General features: G+C 41.4%; 1 protein-coding gene across 6 annotated transcripts in view; it reads right to left on the bottom strand.

The window, feature by feature from the left end:
- The window catches only part of DAB1 (DAB adaptor protein 1), a 744,092-nt gene extending 717,853 nt beyond the window's left edge, over positions 1-26,239 (bottom strand). For all 6 annotated transcript variants that reach the window (XM_030573268.1, XM_030573273.1, XM_030573274.1 and 3 more), the window contains exon 1: positions 26,015-26,239. The gene's annotated coding sequence lies outside the window, so the exon portion shown is untranslated. The remainder of the gene's footprint in view (positions 1-26,014) is intronic.
- Between the last annotated feature and the right edge of the window lie 234 nt (positions 26,240-26,473).

Here is a 26,473-nt window from a genome sequence, read left to right as displayed (position 1 = left end):
TCTACCCTCCAGCGTATCTACCACTCCTCCCAGTTTACTGTCATCTGCAAACTCGCTGAGGGTGCAGTCCACGCCATCCTCCAGATCATTAATGAAGATATTGAACAAAACCGGCCCCAGGACCAACTCTTAGGGCACTCCGTTTGATACAGGCTGCCAACTAGACATGGAGCCATTGATCACTACCTGTTGATCTAGCCAGATTTCTATCCACTTTATAGTCCATTCATCCAGCTCATACTTCTTTAACTTGCTGGCAAGAATACTGTGGGAGACCGTATCAAAAGACTTGCTAAAGTCAAGGAATAACACGTCCACTGCTTTCCCCTCATCCACAGAGCCAGTCATCTTGTCATAGAAGGCAATTAGGTTAGTCAGGCATGACTTGCCCTTGGTGAATCCATGCTGACTGTTCCTGATCACTTTCCTCTCCTCTAAGTGCTTCAGAATTGATTCCTTGAGGACCTGCTCCATGATTTTTCCAGGGACTGAGGTGAGGCTGACCGGCCTGTAGTTCCCCAGATCCTCCTCCTTCCCTTTTTTTTTCCTTTTTAAAAAAAGATGGACACTACATTAGCCTTTTTCCAGTCATCCGGGACCTCTCCTGATCACTGTGAGTTTTCAAAGAATGGCCAATGGCTCGGTAATCACATCAGCCAACTCCTTTAGCACCTTCAGATGCAGTGCATCCGGCCCTATTGACTTGTGCTCATCCAGCTTTTCTAAATAGTCCTGAACCACTTCTTTCTCCACAGAGGGGCGGTCACCTCCTCCCCATAATGTGCCGCGCAGTGCAGTAGTCTGGAAGCTGACCTTGTTCGTGAAGATAGAGGCAAAACAAGCATTGAGTACATTAGCTTTTTCCACATCCTCTGTCACTAGGTTGCCTCCCTCATTCAGTAAGGGGCCCACACCTTCCTTGACTTTCTTCTTGTTGGTAACACACCTGAAGAAACCCTTCTTGTTACTCTTAACATCTCTTGCTAGCTACAACTCCAACTATGTTTTGGACTTTCTGATTTCACTCCTGCATGCCTGAGCAATATTTTTATGCTCCTCCCAGGTCATTTGTCCAATCTCCCACTTCTTGTAAGCTTCTTTTTTGTGTTTAAGATCAGCAAGGATTTCACTATTCACAAGCTGTTCGCCTACCATATTTACTATTCTTTCTACACATTGGGATGGCGTGTTCCTGCAACCTCAATAAGGACTCTTTACAATATGGCAGCTCTTCTGGACTCCTTTCCCACTCATATTAATCGAGGGGGGAGCATCAACAGTCAACCTACCACAGTGAAGACACCGCGGTAAGTAGATCTAAGTAGGTCGACTTCAGCTACGTTATTCACGCAGTTGAAGTTGTGCAACTTAGATCAATTCCCTACTCCCCCAGTATAGACCAGACCTTATATACCCTCCCCACCCTACCACTGTAGTATACGAGAGAGTCTTTTAATGTATTTATCCGCATAACGCCCTTGAACAGTGAGAAAATCCTATTATCTTCATTTTACAGATAGCAAACTGTGGGATAGAAAGACTAAGTGACTTGCCCAAGGTCACAGAAAACATCTGTGCTAGAGCAGGAAACTGAACCTTGTTCTTCTGAGTCCCAGGCTAGCACCCTATCCACTGCTGAGGCGGGGAGAAATGTAGGCATGAGGAACAAGGGAGATCAGTTAATTACGTTTTCCATTTAAGCCAAAATATGTTCTTATAACCATAACCATGAATGAGGCACCTGTTTGGTTGAGAACCACTAGTTTCTTTACCATTATGGGCTGCATATAAAGCTCTCTATGCATTATGTGGGCCACATTCACACACTATATTATATATATATTATATATATATACACACACTCTATCTATATGGCCCAGAGGATGTCATATGGGCCACAGCTGTGTGTTGACTGGGCCACAAACAGCCCATGGGCTGAGAACCACTGTGATAAAACAAAACTTATATTACACTGACCTTTTCTGGACAAAAATTGCACTTTGTTCCTGTAAAATATACAGTGTACACTGATAGTAAAGAGCTCTGTGTAAGCTCAAAAGTTTATCTGGTCTCTTTCAGAACAGAAGTTGGGTGTCTCTCTAATATCCTGGGACTAACATGGCTACTACAACAAGAGGAAGGCACAATGTAATTTGAAATATGGTGGGAAGGAGATGTGGTGGGAAGGAGACCACCTTATGAGGATGGGGGAGAAAAGTCCATAGGTGTCCTCCTGTGAAATGTTTTGAAATTACTGTACTTCCCACTTGACGTAATCTGTAACATCCCAAAGGCAAAAATATATATTCTTCAGATATAGAGGTCATCACTGGCTGGGATAATTGAGCAGTACTTGGAGGAGCAGGGACGGAAACTGACAAAGAGGTAGAGAAGTCACCACAATCCTAACATAATTTTGTACTTAGTGTAATAAGGGGCTCTCAAGAACCTTCTCCAGCTAATCAGTGATTCTGGATTTTGTAGAATCGTGAAAACATTTATACACATCCAAAATTAAAATGATTGTATATACATAGTTAACTGTGTGCATGTTTACACTGAACATCTGATTTTAACTTCACTTTTTGTTGGGTTCCCCTCATCTCCACCTTGACTTGAATTGTCTCAGAACAAAAGTCCAAATGAGGCAGCTGTTCTGAACAGGAAGAGGCAGATGTAATGGTTTCCCTAGCAATGGGTACCATGTGGTTTCCCTAGCAACAAGATCCATTGGAAAACTCTGAGCAGCTTTGACCCTCAGTCAGGTTCTTCTTTCACGTTAGTGGCTCACAGGTTTGACTGCATGGAGAGCACGCACTGATTATCTAGTTGGGTGTTAACAGGAGGAACTGAAAAATGAAAGTGCTGGAATTTCTTCCCAAATGTTCCTTTGGTCTCACATACACAGTGTGTGCCATGCTCAAAGAATAGTTTAGCTGAAGCTAACTAAGTGTGTTTTGGAGAACACGGCGTCCTTCCGAATTACAAAAAATCTATATTTTTGGCTGATAAAGCTTGTGTATACAGAAATCTATGCCAGGTTGTGTCATAGATTTGAAACTGCTTCGGTCTACTCATTGTAAATACTTTTTAATCTCTCATTGCTGATTCTGTTCTTTAATCTGGGTTGACAACTCGGCAGCTGAAACAACGTGAAAGAGAGACTGTATGATCATTGGGAACCTAAGGGGCTGGGAAAGCTTTTCTGTTTCCAATGACATTTTCACAATCCTCTTTGCAAATACTGGACCACATGTGTGGCTATGCAAAGCAGAAGATAGCACAATGTGCCAAGCCCGGAGCCAAGCCCATGTGTGGGGAGAGCAGAAGATCGACTGTAAAAAAAATATATATATATCAAGGCTATAGCTCAGGGATTCTCAAACTGGGGGCTGAGACTCCTCAGGGGGTCACGAGATTATTACGAGGGGGGAGGGTCACAATCGGTCAGCCTCCACCCCAAACCCCGCTTTGCCTGCAGCATTTATAATGTTGTTAAATATATTAAAAAAGTGTTTTTAATTTATAAGGGAAGTTGCACTCAGAGGCTTGCTGTGTGAAAGGGATCATCCTACAAAAGTCTGAGAACCACTGTTATAGCTATTCCTCACATTAGAGGAAGAAAGTAACTAACCAAAGACAGAGTCAAAACCCAGTCAAATACAGCCTTATCACAAAAAACAGCCCTAATCATTCCAGAGACCAACAGCCAGCACATTATGGAGCAGTGATGTGGCATTCTCCCATTCAAGAGAACATGACTGAACAGACCACTGTATCTTATGCCAGCTTCAGGACTGATTTATACTGTAGCCCTATGCGGTGCATATATCAGGAACATAAGCTTGAATCTTAGAGACAAAAGTCATGAACCGCGACAGAAAGGCCCACAGGTGACAGGTGTAGTCCCATCAGACATAGACAGAAAGAAAGCCTTCCTTGAAACTGCTGTTTTATGATTGCCTGACAGCAGATGCGTATTGAGCAGTGAGGAATTTATCAGTGCACACAGGGAATTTGTAGTACAAGGATTTGTACCAATTTCCCTTTACATCAAAATTATTCCCATCTTCCACACAAGATGAACACACGGAATTGGGCCTAGTTTGATGGCAGGTGCATGGCTATACCACCTCCCTGCCTGACCCCTCTCTAGGTTCATGTTGTACCAAATGCCTAACTGGAACCAAGTGGGCCAGCGGTATCACCTATGCAGATTTCAGCAGGTGTGATGGCCACCATTTTGCTCGACACACCAGGGATTGAATCAGGAACCTGCTGAGCTAAAAGTATAAATCTCTACAGTGACAGCTAATAAGCCAGCTTCTGTAGCTCTGGGCTGTAAGAGATGGCCACATCTTTTGTGGCTCAGGCACAAAAGGGAACACATAACCCACACTGAGCAGTGCATTAGAGTTCCCCCACTTAGGCCAGGCTTATCCCAGAAGTTGGGGGCCCACAGCGGTTTGTTATCTTGGACAAGCTTCACTTTATGTGAAGGATGGCATCTTGGCCAACAGCAGAAATCCAAATGGGGCCATCCAGAGTTAAAAACTTGAGTCTCTACATCTTGAGTTAAAGAACGAGGTTTTGGGTTAGCAGTATAACACTCACATTCTCTGTCGATTGGGCAAAGGGATGGACACAAGCCATACCAACCAGCAGCATATACCAGCAAGCCTATGGGTTTTGTCCTTAATTAAAACATTGGAAAGCTGAAACTCTTTATTAGCTATCAATCCTGCATTTAACATCACAACCTGAGACTGGGAACTTTTACTCACAAAAAACAAGCATGTCCTTGCAACCTGAGTGAGAAAAGGGGAAGAAAAGATACTTTAGATTCATAACATTGCTGGATCTGGTTTAATAAAACATTACCAAAGGTTTTGCTTGTAGTAAATTCTCAGGAGGCTAGGTTGTTTGTGATCAACCTGATAATTTCTTGTAAAGACCATAAATTATGGCCAAGTATTCAATTTTAACAGTTAGACAAGAAAAAAAATAGAGAATAGTTGTGAAACACAGGCAGGGTCAACCACAGATATTTTGTAAGACAATACATTTAAATTGTTTTAACACTACGTGTTTACAAAGCACGAGCAAAGATGAGTCAATCCCTCTGAGGGTTTAGAATTGTAACAGGGCCTTCAAAGAGATTACTTCCAGACTTTTTTTTTTTTAAATGGAATCCTTCACCAATTCAAAATACCATGTTCACACAAAACACTCCTGCTTCCAATATCATCTCCTTGGAAGAAGCCATTGCAAACTTGTGATGTGTGGACACAAATCGTTTATGTCTATCTCTGAATTTTAAGTTTGTCTGTAACAGAAGTTATTCTATTCAACGGGCTAATTTTTCAAAGGGTCCTAAATCCAGATTCTCCACCTGTACACACAATTGTGCGTGAATAACATGTGCAAGGATTTATGCATTCAAATCAAGCAACTATAGCTACTGGATTTTTTGTATGCTCATTCTTGGATGTTCACACAAATTATTGTACTTACACTGAACAGCATCTTTAAAGATTTTATGTTTGGTGGGGTTCTCTCTATGTATTTATTACTCAGGAGTTAGAGTTGCTTTATATCCAAAAATACAAACTATAAGCCAGAACAAATCAAGTTCTGAAGAAAAGAATGTGAAGAGAACTGTAGTTAGGACTTCATGTTTTCCTTCCCCAGCCAGTGAGTCTTCACACTGGCTTAAAGTATCAATGGCCTACAATTTCCACAGCCGACAGAACCAGGAATGTAAGAGGACGAGAGAAACAAGAGTTGGAAATGTGGCTTTCAGCCCTCTGTTAAAAGAAAAATTGGGGAAAAAAAGCATTACTTCTTTCAGGCTCAAACACTGTTACAGAGGACAGTAACAAATGCCCAGAAGTAGCAGGAAGGCCAGACCTCCTCTGCTCCCATCTCAAGTTAAACATTTGTATATTTACTGGGATTTATAATGGAGAATTTCATTTGCTGGAAAATAATTATGGGAGATTAAGGCAAGGATATATTTTTAGACCAAAGCATGAGGATTTAACCACATAGTTCCTACTAAAACTAATTGGGGTTCTGCAGAAAAATCCTCTCACGGAGGGCTGAAATTTTAGTCTGGAGAGTACAGAAGATAGCCAAACATTAGTATGTATTCTCCATGATTTTTAAGCCACCCGACAGCATGACCATATTCAGTGGCAGGTTTCTCAGTTCTAGGTCGTTGAATATTTGTTTGTTTTAATTGCAGCAAAAGAAGTAGAAGTTAATTCTGCTTTCAGTGAAATCAACAGTAGTCTTACCACCAACTTCCATGGGAACAAGAGATGGAATTTTGTGCTAAAGGGAGGGTGGGGAGAAGTGGCAAGCCTTAGGATCAGCCCCTAACCCATACTGCAAAAGAAAGTTATGCACGGTTAATATTAAATGAAAGCCACGTGTTAATTGCAGGGGCACAGGAGAAGTATGTAACAGGTGATCATTTCTTCTCTTGCTTCATTTTGCATTCCTGAGTTTGCACAGTCTATATATTATACAAACACCCCCTCTGCACCTAGACTTTATGTGGCAAGTTTCAACCTGGGGCAGATAGTAATGGTGGGGTTGCCAACTTTCTTATTGCACAAAACTGAACACCCCTTCCCTGCCCCCTGCACTGCCCCCACTCACTCCAGCTGCCCTCTCCGTTGCTTGCTCCTCCCCACCCTCACTCACTTTCACTGGGCTGGGGCAGGGGTTTGGGGTGAAGCAGGGGGTGCAGGCTCCACATCTGCAAATTCCAGCTGAATCCCAAATACCACCTGGGATTAAACAGGATTGGTCTTTAACATTAACAGCGCCAACCCATCTCAACTAACTTCTTCTCTTTTCCCAAAAAAGGGCAGTTATCACCATCTTTGATATCATCAAAGAGACTGTCAAACCAGTGAGGCCAGAGAGGGGAAAGGTATTCCTTCAATAAAAAGTCCCTCCAGCTCAAGGGAACAAGCGATGTTGTTAAAAATAAAATAAAAGCTTTATTTATGAAGTATTAGCTGTTTTTTCCTTCTTTTATCTTTAATATAAAGGGTAAAAGGATTTACGGTGTGTATGCCATAGTACTAAGCAGGCTGAGGTCTCTCTATACCAAACCCCAAACTTCGTTTAACACTGTTTAATGTTGGACAGTGACTGGGTAAGCCTAACACCTTTGGCCCATATACTGTATTTAAATTAATAGAACAGACTTCCTGTGGGACCTTCTGTTCAGATCTTCTCCAGCACACCAGGGTATTTCAATGCCTTCTCCATGGTAGCTGAGTCGTAACTTAGAAAAATCAATTAATTTCTCTGTGTCTCAGTTCTGCGTCTGTAAAATGAGAATAGCAATGCTTCCCTACCTAGGAAGGATGATGGAAGGATTAATCCACTATGATATGAGAGACACTCAGATACTATGGTGGTGGTGGCTATAGAATAACATGAATAGTACAGAATGTAAACTCCGGACTCAGAACACAGCTACCCCATATTGTGCCTCTGATCGATCAGGAAATTGGGCTCATCTCCACCCCCAAGGTTAATGCATGTCTATAACAATGAAGTAAAGTACTGTGGCTGAGCCACAGCAAAGGACTTACATTTTCTTCTGTATTTTGTACAGGAGAAAACTCTTCTGCCCAGCTGCACCACAGTCTATTGCCTACCTGACCTACAAATCACCAGGCACCTATTCTGAGTGAGTGCTTGTTAGCTGCTGCAGCAGCAAGAAAGGGCTCGGAACCCAGCTTTAAGACAAGTGAACCCAAAAGAAATTCCCTTCCACATTTTATTTGTCTGTGAGTGGAGGAGTTCACTGGATCTGATAAGGGATATTAAATGGTCTTCTCAGTCTGACAGCAAAGAACAACACTAATGGGAGTCCCAAATCAGGCTGTTGGTAATATACTGTACTTATAAAACAGTATAATCTAGATGCTAGAACCATGCCATGACCTATATTTCCTGCAAACCTATTTTCTTCTTTATAGGATATATGGAAAGAGTCCAAATGCTTTTTAAGTCCTCCTTCTTTCTGCTAGAACAGGAGGTCTCAACCTTTTTCTTTCTGTGCCACACCTCCCCCCCCATGCAAAAAAAAAGCTCCATGGCCCAGCAGTGCCACAACAACTGGGTTTCCTGCATATAAAACCCTGGGCCAGCATTATGGGGTAGCAAGCAAGGCAATTGCCTGGGCTCCATGCCACAGGGGGCCCTGCGAAGCTAAGGGCATGTCTTCACTACCCACCGATAAATCTATCAGGGATCGATTTATCACGTCTCATCTAGATGCGGATAAATCGATCCCCGAACATGCTTCTTGTCAACTCCAGAACTCCAGCTCGAGAGACGGAAGCGGAGTTGATGGGGGAGCAGCAGTGGTTGACTCACCGCCGTCCTCACAGCCAGGTGAGTTGACCTAAGATACACCAACTTCAGGCATATCTTAGGTCGACACCACCACCCCTACCTCCAGTGTAGACCAGGGCTAAATTGCTCAGGCATCAGCTTCAACCCCATGGAGGTGCAGGCAGGGCTCGGGCTTTCAACCCCATGGAGGTGCAGCTTTGGCTTTCAGCCCTGGGCCTCAGTGAGTTTAACTCTGGCCCTGCTTGGTGGCCCCCCTGAAACCTGTTCATGGCCCCCAGACCCCTTGCTGAGAACCACTGTGCTAGAGGTTCTCCTTACCTCAACACTCATTTTTCCTGACCCCAACCTCCCTTCCCATCCTCTACTCAAAGCATGAATTATCTTCAGTTCAGTTGTATAGTTATAAGCATTGAATACCAAGACGTTGTGTTTAGGCTGCAGTTACTGTCTGTTGGCAGTATTATATCTCTGGTGACAGATTCGGGATGGCCATAGACCAAAGGGACCAGGAGACTCACAAACAGTATCCTCCAATCTCCAAATGGCTAATCTGGTTTTTGGATTAAACTGCCCTTATTTATGTGCATATGAAGAAGCCTAGATTACCACAACCCATACTCTTCCTTCATAGATAAAGCAAGACCTCTATTCTCCCCAGTTGTAAATATCGTCCTGGAGAATTACACCCATTACCAGAAAACAAGTTAAAGACAAGAATTTCAAAAGGATTCTCAGAGAGTTAGGAGTACATGGAGCTAAAGGGCACCTAACTCAGATGCCTTTGAAACCACACAGAAGCACAGAAAAGAGGAGGAAAAGCAGCAAGATAAAGAGAAGAATGAAAATGCTTAGGTGGAACCCCCATTTTTATTCTGGGTATTTTCTTTTTGCTTGAAGGGAGGGTGGCAATGGATAGGTGAGAGGTTCAGGATTCAAGAGTAAACATTTTTCCTCAGCTGTACCTTCAAAAGAAACTCTCCCCACTCTTATCATTCGTCCTTATTCTGCATCCTGCAGCAGACATATTATACTTGAATATTTGGCCAAACGCTTGGAAAAATTTATTTTTCTGTTCAACGAATTCGCTCTCCTGTTTCTGCTGACCAAACGATCAACTCCAGGTGCTCTCCCTGAGGCAGCACATTTGGATATTGAACAGCTGAAGTGGACTTCATGCAAAAGTCATCTCACATTGTTGGGTGCCGTGCCCCTCCACCAAGAAACGAAACAAAACAAAACCAAACCAGTGTTGCATCACAACACCCACTTGCTCTGGAAAATTTAATTTCCCAACCGTCTCACTTGCCCCATCTGTTCCTTTCAGTTCATTCGGATTTGTTTCAGTCTGTGCATCTGCAGCAGCACCAAGAAAACTGCAGCATCACTGCAAGCTTCCCTGCCATGGAGACGTGCCAAGCTAGTGTCAAATTCAACCTCAAACAAAACAAAAACAAAAACACACCACAAGGTCACTCTGTCTAATTCTGTTGTTTCTTCTCCTGGAGAAAGAAGTAGGAGACTTCAACCTGACTTCAAACTGAATCTCTGGAATTAAATCCTCAGATACAGGCTCCCTCAACCCCTTTAGATATGGGCCCAACCCAAAACCCCACATCAAATGCCTCCATACTATGGGGAAAGGTCTATACTTTGTGCCTCAGCCCCTATCATACTCCTTTATTATTCTGTCCACTAACCTGGAGAAGAAAACCCAAATTTCTTAAGCTTATTTTCAGCACTCTCCCTCAACTACAAGTATGATTATTTATTCATTGACAGTAGCATCTTTTTTTTAGGTTAGCCACTTTCCAAAACACCCAAAGAATCCACAAATAGACACCATTGGGGGAGCAAAGAATAAGAACAACAATAAGCAATTTATGAACCATTTGATACAAGTTAACCTGATTTACTTTAAGTAGAACAGAAGTGAGACTAAAATCCTGGCTGCATCAAAGTTTATGGCAAGAACTGCAGTCTTGCCACTAACTTTAATGGAGCCGGGATTTCACCCTAGGTTTTTAAGAAGGATTTAAATGTGGAATAGGAGGGGCCTTGTAGAGGAGCTCAAAGAGATCACCATGCATAGGGAGCTGCAATGAAAGCGGCACAGAGAAGACTACAGAGCGATCACAAAAATCTATACGCATTGGCTCTCTCTTAACAGGGACCACCAGGTTAATGGCAGGTCAACAATGCAAGCTTCCTTGTGAGACACTGGTTCGGAAGTGGATTCAGCACTCATTTCTGAGTCAGTGACGACTGTTTCCTGTGCAGTGTCATGTCTGCAATCTATTCATGGGTAGTCACATCCCCATTTGGGCTCACAGTCACTGAGTTTCATTTTGACTGTCAAAGCCCAATAAGCTCAGGATCTCAAAGCAAAAAATTCAGAAGCTAGCAAACTTCATCCGGTGTCATTGTCAACTTGAGTCAGCCCAGGTTCACACAAAACTAGGACTTATGTTTGTACAAAAGCTTATGAACCTTCATAAGCCTTTAACAAGCCTGGGTTCGGGCCAAGTTTGTAACATAATATAAAATCACTCAAGTTTTGCTTATTTGGGGGGTTTGTAACAAAAGTTTCCCAAACCTCTAGAAGTTTTCCCCAACAAAAGAACCCAGCTGCAAACAGGCTTCAAAAAAACCCCATACCTGTTGCGGCCAACTCCTCATTGTGGTGTTCGGCGATGGCAGAAGGGTCATAGTCTCCTTCTGACATTCCCCCTGAGAGATATTCAGGTAGCCTAAATCCAGCTAATTTGGATTCCTCTTGAATGAGTTTTTGTTTTAGTCATGGAAGATCTACAGCAAATAAAGAAGATGCTTCATTTCATTTATAGCATGTAGTACCTTGCCTTGGCACTTACCTAAATCTATAGCATCATCCAGCTTTCTTGTGGCTGGTTCTGACCTCATACATAGTGAAGAGGTAAGGAAGTTGCAGAGGTAATTTCATCTTGCTTCAGCGAGGGAGGTAGCAACTATGCTGACAAGTTCTCTGTGCTTTTAGGGCAGGACCAAAGTTCATGGCTCCACTGATGTACAGACCACCAGGTTATATCGGGAAATACCAAAGAGTTCAGATCATCATATCAGACTGGTCAGTATGTGTAACTCCTTGACAAGTGCATTGCTTCAAGAAGAGCCTATCATATACTGAACTTAGCCAATACTCAAGTGACCCCTACTCGTTTTCTGACCATCACCTGGCACATTTCACTTCTTGAATTATTCCCACACTTCTCTCTTTTGCCTCATCACCATGGAAAATAAAGGACTTTGGTGGTGGTCTTACTGGTTCTGACTCTGCAGAGGCATATCCTGCCCATGGCCAACTCAAGACCAAGCAAACATCAGTTAGATGGGGCTCATAATTCAAATGCTAGAGAGTCTAGTTGTTTCTTGGGACTGCAGACCATTGTGAGTTAAAGATGATCTCTGAAAGTTCAAGCATTTGGGTACAAATTGGATCTGAGAGGGAGTCTGATCTTCCTCTCTCTGTCATACTAATAACAATACTGTGGCATACAGAAGAGCTGGGACTGAAGCAAAAATACTGTTTGTTATGGGTCACTGGCATCATGAATTACAATCTAGCTGAACTCTTTCAAGGTACCTGCACTGAGACACCATATGGATAGTCATACCATTATAATGGTGGGTGTGCAAAAAACTCCCCCCAAATCCACCTCCTTTCCTTCTTATCCTGGACCGCCCACTAGTTGTTTTCTTGTTTAAAGATGCTTTTAAAGTGATTGTGTTCATATAGTTTCTATAGTGCTTTTATTGTGCCAATAGTTAGGGCACTAAGCACCGTAGGATGTGCAATAAATTTATCATAATATAGAACAGTAAATATCTGCAAAGCAGTTTCACAAACTTTTTTTAAAAAATACATTCTGTATGAAATAGTCTATAGATAATGAGCTTTCCACTTTAGCTCCAGTAAAGTGCACAATTAGTAGGCTGTCAAATTAGACATGTTTGGCATTAACTCTATTAATGTTGAGCCATTTAACTGACCTTTATTATACTGGCATTGGTAGTATATCCTCCTCAGTGTTCATTCATATCTTCCGCTAATGTTAATGAGATTTAGGTGTTCACATAAAAAGCGGAATATACTCCTATATCTTTAAAAAGAAGGTCACTCACTACATTGCTGCCATAACAGCCTTAACAGCTAGTCACAAAGTTGCATTGAATTCAGAGAGTCATTCAGCAGTCATCTGGGAATAAATGGAGCAGAAAGTGAAAGTTAGCAAGGCAACTGCTGGGCTTAAACAGATTTAATACAAAGAGCTGAAGGGATGGTAGAGGTGAAAAGGATGAGAGGAAACCTAAGCCCTAGGGATACTATGTAATATATCGGACACTTGTGACTAGCAGACAAAGTAGGAGGAGACACACTAGGAACCCTATCAGCACAAAGAAAAAATTACTCCATAAGCTGATATGTCAGAATTCCCTTTTGGGTAGAGGAGTACACAGTAGAATGCATACATAGACATTGCTTTTCAAATTCAGGAGATGTGAATGTGTTCAACTTCCCTCTACTGGAGAGAATCAGAACTGTGCAACTGTGTGTCATTGGCCCTATACACCTGATAGTCAACAGATCATCCTTCTACACCTCAGCTGGCATGCGATTCTAAATAGGAAGTTTTAAGTGGTGTCATCAATATGAAATTCCTAGTGGCCAGGGTTTATACAGCAAAATGACAGCCATGAAGTCCTTGGTGGTTACAGATTTGTTCTACTATGTAATACAAAGAAAAAATGTCAAACCAAACATGTAGTAGATTCTTAATGGTAACTAAAGTGTGTCCCAACAATGTGCTTATTTCTCTTTGATTACATCCATTAAAGCAAGTTCAGTTACCAAGTTACAATATTTGATTTTTTGCTGCTTTTTAAATATCATAATGAGCAAATGAAATTCTAAGCTTGCACTTGAAATAAAGCTCTATAGGCGGAACAATCTGGAACAAATGCCTTACCACTAAAGTCTTCTTTTATTGTACCTAACTGATGTATTTGGTATAGCCTGGATCCCTGCAATTGGTTACATTCATGCTACTGAACGGATAGGAAATATTTTGGTATTCTGCAATTTGAAAAAAACTACATTAACAACTAAATTTCCACTCAGATAAGATGCAATAAAGTGTGACCCTACAACTAAACTCAGAACTCTTCCCAGAGTCAGGATGAACTGGCAGAATAATAAACTTTGGGAGCATCAGTAACCATCAGCCTATATCAGTGGTCCCCAACGAGGTACCTGCGGGCGCCATGGCGCCCGCTGGGGCATTTATGTGCACCCGCCTAGTGCCCAGCAGGGGAGAGAAGCTGCGGCCCCGCGCCTGCCAGAGACAGAGAAATCCAGGGCTGCAGACTGCAGGTGCCTGTGTTCTCTGTCCCTGGCAGGCACAGGGCCACGGCTTAAGATGGAGAGAAGCTGCAGCCCTGCACCTGCTGGGGACAGAGAACTCCTGGGCTGCGGGTGCCGGTGTTCTCTGTCCCCAGCAGGTGCGAGGCCCCCGGGCTCCACACCTGCTGGGGACAGAATACTCTGGGGCTGCAGGCACAAGTGTTCTCTGTCCTCCCAGCTTCTCTCCAGTTTCTCTCTGCACTGCCCAGAACTGGCACCAAAAAAAAACCAAAAAACCACTCCGACTTTGCAGAATGGATGGAATGCCGCCCCGTAGCATGTGCTGTCCCAGGCACGTGCTTGCTCCACTGATGCCAGGAGCTGACCCTGTATGTGAGTAATTGTTGGCGCCTGCCACACTCTTCTGAAAACATGAATGTGCTACTGGCTACAAAAAGGTTGGGGACCACTGGCCTATATCATGCTTCTGATTGGGGAAAGGTTAGAGACTAGATAACCTGACCTTGCGTGCAGTAAGCTACAAAGGAAAGAAGTCCTGGCTGCCCTCCGTCACCAAGACACAGTTGAATGGGTCTTTCAGGGCATTGGTAATGGTATGTGTGACTTTTATATCTAGGTCACCATGCAAATGTGGCTCAGACTGATAAATTTAGTTGCAATCTGCAAGCTATTCAGTGACTTATGTACTGTTGTCAACTCTTATGATTTTATCAAAAGTCATGATGCTTGGCGTTTTTTATGAAGCCCTAGCTCCTGGAGTCATGTGATAACCAGAGACTGTCACTTTTTAATTATTTTAAATAAAAGCTAAGTTTCTATTTCTCCTGGGAGAGGAGAAAAGGTTGGAAATGTGACCCAAGTGTCCCCTAAAGGCTCAAACCAGAAGACGAGGGAAAAGAACCAAGATGTATTATCTTTTATATTCTCATGATTTTTAAGCCAATTTTGTTACTTTTGTGAACTGGTATGATTTTTGGATTGGCAATACTGCTTGTGTGAATCTGTGGATCTTCTTGCTGCTCTATTGCATATGATATATTAACATACCTCATCATGATGGGTAGTAAATGACATCCTAGGTGGCCAATTAAGCAAACGAACAAAGAATTGGACAGATATGAACTAGTTTAGCCCTAGCAGTGGTCCTCCAAAAGCTAGTGTTGAGGTACCTTAGTACACATTGCGGATAAGCTTGTGCTGTCTGGGTTAGCTCTCTTCAGTAGATAGAGAGCTTTAGTCTCCAAGACTGTCATTCCAGCAGCTTTCACCAGCACCAGATTTATTTTTAAAAAAGGCTCTAAATAAATTCAGCTCAGCCATTCTGCAAATTTCCAACAGAGAGACACAGTCAGATGTAGATGGACATGGAAATACACAGCAAGATCATTTACTAAGAACAAACAAACCCTCTCTTTCAGTCCAGCAGGCAAAACATCACACTGTCAAACAAACAGCAGGGGAAAGGCTTGTGTCATCAAAGAGTTACAATATCATCTCTCACTATCTTAAAGTAATACAGTCACAGTTCAAGAGCAGATGCACCTGTATTTCCCCTCAGAAAGGGCACCCACTCACAGGCTTCCAGCTCCCCAGATGTTGCCTTTCTAGGTGGAGACCTGCTTCTCTTCCCTTCTGACCAGGGTACTTCCAGGCTGCACAATTCCCTGCCTTCACTGTGTGTTGTTTCTCTTAATAAAATTAAAAAAAAAAATTATTAAAGAAGTACCTTGTGCCGGATCCCAACTAGAAGATTCCTGGGTTCGACCTTCCATGGTCTTCTTGGTCAACTCTGAACCAAATCCGAACAAACCATGGTAGATGCGGATGTATAATGCACAAATGGAAAATCAAATGTGGCTCCCTGCGACAGACCAAACATATCACCACCCTTTGCCCAATTTATAAATATGTAGATGGCATCACGGCTAAATTCTACTACTCCTGATGTAGCCATTTGGCTCGATCAACTTCAGGTGAAGTTGTAGTTACTGCTCTACACCCACCATACGAAAGAAGAAAGACCCGTGTTATTCCCAGCACAAACAGGTTGCCCACAAACACCCGCTTGCTTTCTCTTCGGTGTTGGTTTGACAGGTATAAGGTTATATGTTATAAGGTGCCACACAGCACTTCCTATGCAAGCCTGCTTTATTCTTAAAGTAAAAAAGCACTAGAGAGAAAACATAATAAAAAACCCAAATAAACAAACCTATGTGCATGCTAATAAGCATACCAGACATCACCCTAATCCTAAAATGGACTCTGGCAGGATAAGTCCTTCAACATCCTCACCCAAGAAGATTCCTTGTGGTCACCAGATCATCACAGCTTCAGCTCAAAAGAAGCACACTCCTAGTATGTTCACTTCACCCTTTATACAGATTGGGGGGCGGGGTCTCTGACCTGGAGTTTCCAGGAGCAGGTAATTAGTATACAATGGATCTCTCTTCCCAGGGGTTGGCTTCAGAGGGGAGAATTTGCATTCCCCTCACCCACTTCACATATTGTTCCCAAAAGACCTTTGAAGTTCCTCATACCTTCCAAAGATTGCATTAGTCTTGTCTTCCTACTACAGAAGTTCCATACTCTCACAACCGCACATAAACATTTGCATTTTTAATACGATGAACTCCAAAGATGTTAAACTTGATTCAGTGAAGTTCCTTCAGCATATTGCAGGAAATTGTCTGTCTGTCACAAATACTACAGCTCTTTAGATGTTTCCATTTTTAAGAAAATTCACCTCTTCCTCCTAAAATAATCTTGCATTTATCATGCGTAGGTAAGTAAAATGAATATATACACAGGTAAATTCTAGTTAGAATTTCAGAAGGTCTTTGCGGTTAGATATACGTCTACTCTATGAGTGTGATCCCGCTCCAGTTGAAACCAACAGCAAGGCTCTTACTGATTTTAGTGGGACAGAACAAAGCCCTCAATGATCAATGTTAGAGAAGGGCTCAGCTCAAAAGCACAGATCCCAGCACTTCTCAGAACCGCAGAAGTTCATATCTCGATCCAAAGTTTGTATCTGTCATAAATGTGTTTAAATAAAAAAAGGTGTCTGTAGTCATGACTACAATGGAATAAATTCCTTTATCTCTGCAGCCATGGAAAAAGTTGCATTCATTTTCTACCCTTAACCTGTTTACTAATCAAAGTTGGCCAGGATAACACCTCTGTTTCCAACACTGACAGCTATTTTCCCAGAGCCATCATTTTTTAAATAAAAAGAAACTATTAGCGATGAGAACTAGACTTAACACAGAGGAAGACTATCCCACATCTACCTACTGTGGGGTTCTTACACATTTTTCTGAAGCATCTGGTGCTGGCCACTGGTAGAGACAGGGTACTGCACCAGATGGACCCACTGCTCTGATCCAGTCTGTCAGTTCCTATCTTCTTATTCCTCCCTACCCCATGTGTAACTGTCTGGATCCAGTAAAAGCAGGGAAATCACCCATCTAACCCATGCTTTTTCTATATGGTATTTAGCATATGTAGCCCAAAATGGAAATTAAACATAGCTGACTTTTGGGGAGGTGATATTCCTATAATAATGGAAAAAACTCTTCCACTAGCATAAACTGTGGCTACACTCTGTGATTATTTCAGCACAAGTACAACAATGTAGCTATGGTGGTATCATCCCCATAGTATAGACAAATCCCAATGTAATATGATCCTAATGTAAGCCACTCCAATGCAAATGAATGTTCACATAGGGGTTTGCAGAATTTTAACGGTATTGGTTAAGAAGCAAAAATCCACTTGAGTTATCTGTACAGGTAAGTGAGCATACACTTCAGTATAACTCTGAACAGGTTTTAGATACCAGCCTTTCATCCTCCAGAAAGATCAAGTCTCATGCTGGGAAAAGCATAAGAAGAATCAAGTTAATATGTTCAGTAATAAGTTACCACCATAAAGAGTACTTGACCATCTCAATTTCCACCTGGTCTGCAGTAAACTACGCAGTGTGTGTAAAATAGAATGAAAAAGAAATATTAAAAATGACAGATTGTGATTAAACTAGGTCACAATTCAAATGGCACAATTAGTGAAAAATGATGTTTGAAGACACTCAACTCAGCATCCTCCTCACACTGGATAGACTACTCCATACGTTATTTGTTCCTGTCCCCCCACCGTTTTATTCCCAAAGACTCGATTAATACAAAACGATCCTCAGCCTGCTGTGCCATGTGACAGCATAATGCCCACGAGGCATGAAACGTCATAGATCACAGCTTTAATCCCGGCTAATATAAGATATTCATTAAGTTCTCCCAAGCAATGGATGTATTTGTTGTTGTTGTGGGACAAACCACAGAGGTACAGCTGGAACAGGCATTTTATTTACATATGAAGTCTCTACACCTATCCACTTGATTTATGGCCTTACACAGTCATGGAGGATGTCAGAGATAGTCTTATTTTATAACCACTTGCCCTACATTAGGAAGCACGGTTTTCTACCACTCTCCCAAATGGCCACTGATATTTCTTTTAATAATTTTTTTTCAAAAAATATTTGGCTGTTAGTATGTCTTTAAAAGTCTGGAGCTGGGATTTTGATTCAAATGTCTTCATCTCTTTGGGTTAGAACTATTTAACTCAGACCCATCGGTACTTTAAAGCTACTCCTACAAAAGATGAACAGGATCAGTAGACTCATCCAGCCAGGTTCAGCGGACTACACTGAAATCCTCTCGCTGTTGCAGAAGCAACCTACACTTGTGTGTAGCAGGTTTCAGAGTTCCTCTATGTTCTGTTCTGGACAGCTAACACCCCGGAATTCAGAAAGCATAAGTCTCCTGGAACCAAGTCCTAGGGCACCTAGAGAAGCAGTTATAGACAAGACAACCCAAACTGTCCACAAATAGATAAAAAGCTTAGTAATGTAACTCCTAGACCTATTTAAATGATTCAAGAATGTAGAACTCCTTGTTAACTACAATAGCTTTGGAAAGGTCTTCATATACTGATTTCATAACTTGGGTTACCACAGGGCTAATGGAATAAACAGCAACATTTTGTAGTGGGGCAGGGTATTAGCCCTTTGGATGACACAATGGGGTTTCACCTAGATATTAATATGAAGGGTGCATTAGAAGCAATACATTTGCATTATGTGCCCCTATTTTATTTAAAAAAAAAAAAGTCAGCTGGGATAGGTTCCTTAGTACTGAAAGATGCCACACATGAGCTCACCTAATTGAGGCAATTTTCCTTTATTTAAAACGTAACTAAAATGTAACTAAACCGGTTTCTCCATTTTTAAACTGCTCTGCCAACTTTTTGATGATTTTCTTACATTGATTTTCCAAGACAAAACAGACCATGAGAAGTACAAAAAGGTAAATGATTTCCAGCATGTATGTTTCCAAATACCACATGCTTCATGGGGTCGCCAATAGAATTATGCAATTTTACAACTTGTCAAGCTGCTAGACCAGAAAACACAAAACCAGACAATACTACATAGACATAACATGGTAGGGTGGGAGTAATAGTAATAAAATAGAAGATATACATGAATAGAGATAGGAGGGAAAAAGGGGACCAATGATGGGAAAAAAGGGAGGAGTTAGAAGAAAGATGTCTGGCATCCTTTGAGCCATCTCACCATTGTTAATAAAGCTATGTATTAAAATTTGGATGCAGATTTATTTTCTTCTTGGTGTTTATCACTGAGAAATGATCTTTTAGAGGGAACTGTAGCACTTCTAAAAGTGGACTGAAAGGTTGGTTAGGGAGTGTTGGGTTACTCTGAGAGTTCTTAAAGCAGTCCTCCTGCGAGAATCACAATGGAAACAGTATCCCTGAGCCTCCCAGCATAGTTTGGGGGTGTGGGGGGGAGAAGAGGCAGATATTTTTCTTCTCTTTCTCCTCCCATGGAAGTGGCACCATGGTCATAAAGGGTGAGTGTCTCTTTTTTTACCCTGGATATCAGCCAGACCTATAGTTAAAGTGTGGCTGCTTTTGTGTTTAAAATAAATAAATAAATAAAATATGATGTTAATATAGTTTGAATCTTTTTGGTTTAAGGTGGGGGAGGATTCTTGTGCAGTAAAAGTACAACATAGTAAAAGTAAGTATCAGTCAGGCCTTGTATAAGTAATGGGCCATAAACTCAGTGGTGCTACATCAGTTTACACCAGCTGAGGATAATGAAGCTATGCTAATTTAGACTAGCTGAGGATATGGCCCATTAGGTATTGTTAATCTATTTTGTCATCTCTAAGTATAGCAGGATGTTGAAGAGGTTACATGCACTAACAGAGGCAAAAAGGAACTATGTAAGGGTGTCAAAAGTGATTCTGCTTTCTTTTGACTGGCTTGCAAAATCATGTTATGAAATGTACAAACTAATTTTCTATTATTGTTTACAATACATACCACCATAATCAGTGCTGTTTAACATAACATCTGGAAAAAGGGGTAAACAGTGAAGTAGCAAAATTTGCTGACAATACAAATTTATTCAAGATGATAAAGTCCAAAGCAGACTGCAAGGAGTTACAAAGAGATCTCACAAAACTGGGTGACTGGGCAAGAAAATAGCAGATGAAATTCAGTGTTGATAAATGCAAAGCATGCACATTGAAAAACCAAAATCCCAACTATACATACAAAATGATGGGGCCTAAAAAAAGCTGTCACCACTCAAAAAAGATCTTGAAGTCATAGTGGATAGTTCTCGGAAATCATCTGCTCAATGTGGAGTGGCAGTCAAAAGCTAATAGAATGTTAGAAACCATTAAGAAAGGGACAGATAGACGGCAGTAAATATCATAATGCCACTATATAAATCCATGGTATGCCCAGATCTTGAATATTGCATGCAGGTCTGGTTGCCCTATCTCAAAAAAAAAGAATATATTGGAATTGGAAAAGGTACAGAGAAGGGCAACAAAAATGATTAGGAGCATGAAACCTCTCCTCATATGGAAGCCACTTAAAAGACTGGGACTTTTCAGCTTGGAAATAGAGATGACTGAGAGGATATGATAGAGTTTCTTATTCACTTTCTCCACACTATTCATGATTTTGTAGAACTCTTATTTACTCCTTCACATAAAATAAGAACTGGGGTGACCAAATGAAATGAATAGGCAGCAGGTTTACAACAAACACACAACTCACAGTCAACCCATAGAACTTGTTGCCAGGAAATATTGTGAAAGCCAAAACTATAATGGGATTAAATAAAGAATGAGGTAAGTTCCGGGAGGAGGTCCATCAGTGGCTACTGGCCAAGGTGGTCAGGGATGCAACCCTATGCTTTGGGCGTCCCTAGCCTCTGGCTGCCTGAAGCTGGGAGTGCACAATAGGAAATGGATGGCTCAGTAATTGCCCTGTTCTATTCATTCCCTCTGAAGCACCTGGCATTGGCCACTGTTGGAAGACAGAATACTTGGCTAGATGGACCGTTGGTCTGACCCAGTATGACCATTCTTGTAACTGTGCACGGCACTTTAAAGACAAAACTGAAAGGTCCCACTGTGTCGCTGCACCCCAGATTCTTCATAGTGAGATGATGATGATATAATTATAGCATAATTATGATGTATTTTATGCAGGACAGGTTGTGTAAGTGTTATTGGAAGTTATGGTTTTCTGAATATGATTATCCTATTTGTATGCATGTATCATTTTTGTATCTAAAGTTATAAATACTGACTACGTATCTGTACTTCAAATGTAGTTACACCTGCGCAACACTCACTAGACAAGATGCTTTCAGTCTAGATAGCTGACTGGGAAGGGCCTATTCAGGACAATGAACCATTAGGGAAAAACAATGGGCCTTAGGAGAAGCTTCTTTCTCACCTGGTGAGCCTTCCCCAGAACACAGCAAACAGCCTGTAAGTGATGACTATGTCTCTACTAGGATGTGACCAGGCCACATGATGCTGGACTCCATCTTGGGATGTCAGTATTTTTTCACAAACCCATTTGGAACCAAGTTTTGAAACAAAGAGTTCCCTCCATATGCTAAAGCTATATAAGGCAGGGAGTGACATAATCTGTCGTTCTTTACTGGAAGTGTTGAACCCAGGCTAAAAGGATTTCTAACATGTGTATGAAGTCCTGAGAAACCCAAGCTGTAAAGCTAATGCAGCTTGTGCCTTAAGAATCTACAAGTCTGCATGTACCCTCAGTTAGGGTGAGAATCTGCTAATTCATATTCAATCTAGTCTATTAAGCTTAGTTGGCGTTTTTTGTTTATTTGCTAGGTAATCTGAATTGATCTGCTTGCTATCCCTTATAATCACTTAACCTATCTTTTGTAGTTAATAAATGTATTTTAGGTTTTAATCTAAACCAGTGAGTTTGGAGTGAAGTGTGTGGGAATCTTAGCTCAGCAGGGCTGAAGTGTTTATGAAGGTGACTAGGCCAATTTCGTGCTATCCCAACACTGGGCTGTCTGAGCACCGGTCCTGACCTCAACACAAGTTACAGCAGCCCTCCAGCTGCTCTTATTAACAAGAGATTGCCAACAATCCAACTGCTGGGGATTCAGGGGGTCCTGGTCAGATGCTCTTTCCCTCAGCCACACCCCTAAGCAAGGAGAAGACATTCTTGGGGGTCTGGTTTTGAGTTTTAAGGCAGTTTTGCCCCAATAGAGCAGTGCAAAGCAGCCCTAGCACACCTGAGCAACTGGTCTTATTCTAATCAATAAGTGCTGTGCAAACATTAACAAGTAGTGTTACAAGAAGTGATGCACCTGGTCATTTTTAAGATTCATTTGTTCAAGAGAAACAAAGAAACAATTCTGTTTCATCAATGGCCTGAACAGGATCTGAATAGGATACCTCTTCGCCTTTCTTCTCCTCCCTTCTTTTACAAAAAAACAAAAAACCCTACACTCCAGATAAAGTAGAGCTTGAATTACTTTGCTCTAAATGGTCTAGGCATTCCTGTATGCAAATTGATAGAAAATTAGCATTACTACAGTTACTGAAGTCCTGATTTGAAGATATCTAAAAATGGAAGGATTTCCCCTCCTCCCCCCCGAATAGCAAATGTATCCCCCTTCAAATCTGGTTTATACAGGTAACATTCCAACTCTCCATCAGTTTGCTAGAACTGATTATTAATAAGTAAAATAAGACAGCACTTAGTGTCCCTCTGCAATAAATATCTGTCACTCAAACAGATGTCACCCTAAGCAATGCCACTCTCCAATCAATGAGAGGATCTGTACTAAAAAGGTTTGCATGGAGCAATGTTTACTATGCAAGCATTTGACAGATCAGGCCAAACTTACACTTCATGCAAATTACATGTACAGTAGAACCTCAGAGCTACAAACACCTCTGGAATGGAGGTTGTTCGTAACCCTGAACAAAACGTTATGGTTGTTCTTTCAAAAATTGACACCTGAACACTGACTTAATGCAGCTTTGAAACTTTACTATGTAGAAGAAAAATGTTGCATTGTAGCCATCTTAATTTAAAATAAACCAATACCAACAGACCCTGGTCATCAGCAGGAGGACAGGACTGAACCTGTGGCCTCTGGAGCTAAGTACACGAGCCTCTACTGCATGAGCTAAAAGCCATATGGCTAGTAGCTAAGGATGGAGAGCAGACTCATTAATCTCTCTCTAAGTGGTCTCTCGGTTCCACTAGCTGGGACAGAGCACTACACCCAGGAGGTGTGTGGGTTACAAAACAAGCACTGAAACAGTTTCCTTACCTTGTCAATTTTTTTTTTAATTTTCTCTTTTTTTTTTAAAGTAGTTTACATTTAACACAGTACTGTACTATATTTGCCTTTTTTTTTTGTCTCTGTTGCAGCCTGATTACATACTTCCTGTTCCAAATGAGGTGTGTGGTTGACCAGTCAGTCAGTAACTCTGGTGTTCCTAACTCTGAGGTTCTACTGTAGGAGATTTCTGCTTCTTGTCTGGACCAAAGAGATAGTCCTGCCTTATCTCTACAGTTTCTACATTATTAAAATAAAGAGATTCATTTGTAAAAAAACAAACAAATGAAGAAAACCTGCAATTACAGAGAAAGAAGCAAACTCTCTTCACCTCCACTCAAAACTCAGCACTGAAGGCAAGGGGCTTAGTTCTGTGTCTGTTCTTTACACCTCAAAATTATGAAGTATGGATGTGGTGGGAGACTGCTGTACTACATGTACTTGCCTATATCATTACTGACTTCAATGCCACCTCTCAACGAAAGCACTATATACACAATATAGTTTGCCTCAGAATAAACCCTAATAGCTCATAAATTGCCAGCGCAATAATCCCTTTGGAATCTCTTCTTTTATCCTGAGTTTCCTTCCTCCCCTCCTCCCCTTTTGTTACATTATAGAAACAAGATAACAAACAGTACAGAGAAGAAAATGTTATGTACCAATGTTCATCTGCAGAACAGACACTACACTTGACTTGCTTAAGGAAATACAGTGAAGCATATACTTCACTGTCAATCTATTTTTAAAAAGGCTACAGGACCTGTTGCATCAAAAAAAGGAGGGGGCAATATGAATTAAAATATTTGTCTTTCACTTTTTAGACATGGGTCTTTGGTTTGTCCCTGGTAGAAAAGCTACAAGAAGCTTACAAATAAAATAGGAGTGGGCGGCGGGGGGGCGGCTTCAATTCAGCCTAGATTGTTTAAATCCAATGTTATTATTTCCCACAGAATTACTTAGGTCTATTGAAGATGAAGCTGCAGTGTTGGAGGGTTATTTGCTCTAAGAACCTTTTTAATATGGCTGTATTGTAATACTGCAGTGCAAAAACCTCTCTAGTCATAAAGAGAAATTTAGCTCAGAAGCAGAACTTGTGAGCACTGAAAAATGCATTTGGTTCAATTTGTATTCATTTAATAATGGTGTTACTTAACAAGATCAGTTAAAATGACTGTCCTCAAAAAGGCATAATACTGTAACCTCCTCTTATGAGACTCCTAGGGCACTGAAGTAAAATTCATTTGTCTAAACCAAATAACCAGAGCAAGCAGTGGCATTACAAAGAACATGTTTAAAAGGAGGAAAATCTTTAGTGACAGACAAGAAGATAGTTTTAAAACAAAAGGGGAAAAAACCAGGAAGCCAACTAAAATACATATTTCACTGCCAATGAAAATAAATTGTTCCCTGACAAAGAGCAGTGCATTTGTCATCTCACTTTGATTTTTGTCTTAAATTAAGGAGAAGCCACTGAATCTACACATTAGGAAAGAGCTATTGAAAGCTGGGTGTATACTGTACCACATTACTAGTCAAATCCCATATACTCATGCATAATTATTTTCCTCCAAGGTTATGCCTAATTAGCCACTAACCCAATTGATTAATCATCTAAATTTTAAGGAGGCATCAAGCAGCAGTCTGAAAGGCAGCAAAAGGTTTATTTAAGTACCAATATGAAGCCAGTCTGTGACAGCTGGTTCTAGTTACTCCTATTAGGATGTACACATATAGGTGGCAGACAGAAAAAGAATGTTAGAGAGTCACCTAATCTGGAAATCAACAAACCCTGTGGTCTGAGGACAATCTCCACAATTTTAAGTAAATTGTTATTTTCCAGCAATGGAAGCTGGAAATTATTTTGAGTGTGACAGAGAGGGTCCTTTAAGCACACATATAATTCCCAAGTCTGTGTAGTAAAATGTCCATTTCCTTGAGTCTTAACCCTTATGGTAAAAACAGAGGCTAAATGCCATGCATTCACATTGAGTTTTCTTCCTGGCATCACCCCTGCTCCGATTGCAGAGAGGTATGTGACAAATCCTAGCCTTTTGACAGGTCTTTGAGTGAACAACAAAACTTTGAGTTAAAGCCCCTTTATTTCTCTCAAATCAAAGTTAATAGGAACCAGGCACATGAGTGTAATTGGCAAATAAGATGCTACATTATGCACACTGCTCAAAGCAAAGCTTTCTTGATCAAGACTTTTATAAACCCCCATCCCCCAACACACCCACCCACCAATTTTAGATTTAAAACACAAAAACCTTTGGACATGTATGGGCAGATCCACTAACAGGATCCCTCTGAGAACAGGTTCTGTGGACTAAGATGGTAACATGCTGTAGGGTCCAGAAATAAATACAAGCAATTGAAGCATTTAAGGGGTGGGGTGAAATACCACAACATGAAATTAAACACTGATAGGACACTTGAATCTTTCCCAGCCACCTCCCCTGAGACCCCATTTATTCATTACTGCAATCAGATAAAATACCTTCTCCTACCTTGAGCCACTGCTGCTCCCTGATCAGCCCCCCACTCATCCTCTTGTTGCAGAAAAAAAGGCTCCCCCTTTGGTTGTCAGTTCTTTTTTCGAGGGGGTCTCTGTGTGTCTGCCTGTGGGCAGTAGATCCCTCCAAACGAAGACTTGGAAACGGGTATCCCAGTGAGCAAATCCTCAGCAGTTTCAGTTCAGTGAGAGCACCTCAATCACAGCAGCAGAAGCAACAGCAGCAGAGGCAGCGCTAGTACTCTGCAGGCCACATCGTTCATACCGTATACATCACTACCACATTTCTCCTAATACTGGAGCCGACGGCATTTCCCCACCTAGTGTATAACGTGTGCACTTTGCTCTGCTGTGCAGTAACACATTTGTGTGAATACCCTTAATAATTCCCTTGGTCTGTGTCTCATCAGCAGACTATTTGTGGCTCAGCAGGCACAGCAAATAAACATGCAAC

This window comes from Gopherus evgoodei, chromosome 8, assembly GCF_007399415.2.
Source record: "Gopherus evgoodei ecotype Sinaloan lineage chromosome 8, rGopEvg1_v1.p, whole genome shotgun sequence".
NCBI lineage: Eukaryota > Metazoa > Chordata > Testudines > Testudinidae > Gopherus > Gopherus evgoodei.
The sequence above is the reverse complement of the archived record's forward strand: the minus strand, read 5'-3'. Positions and strand labels throughout refer to the sequence as shown.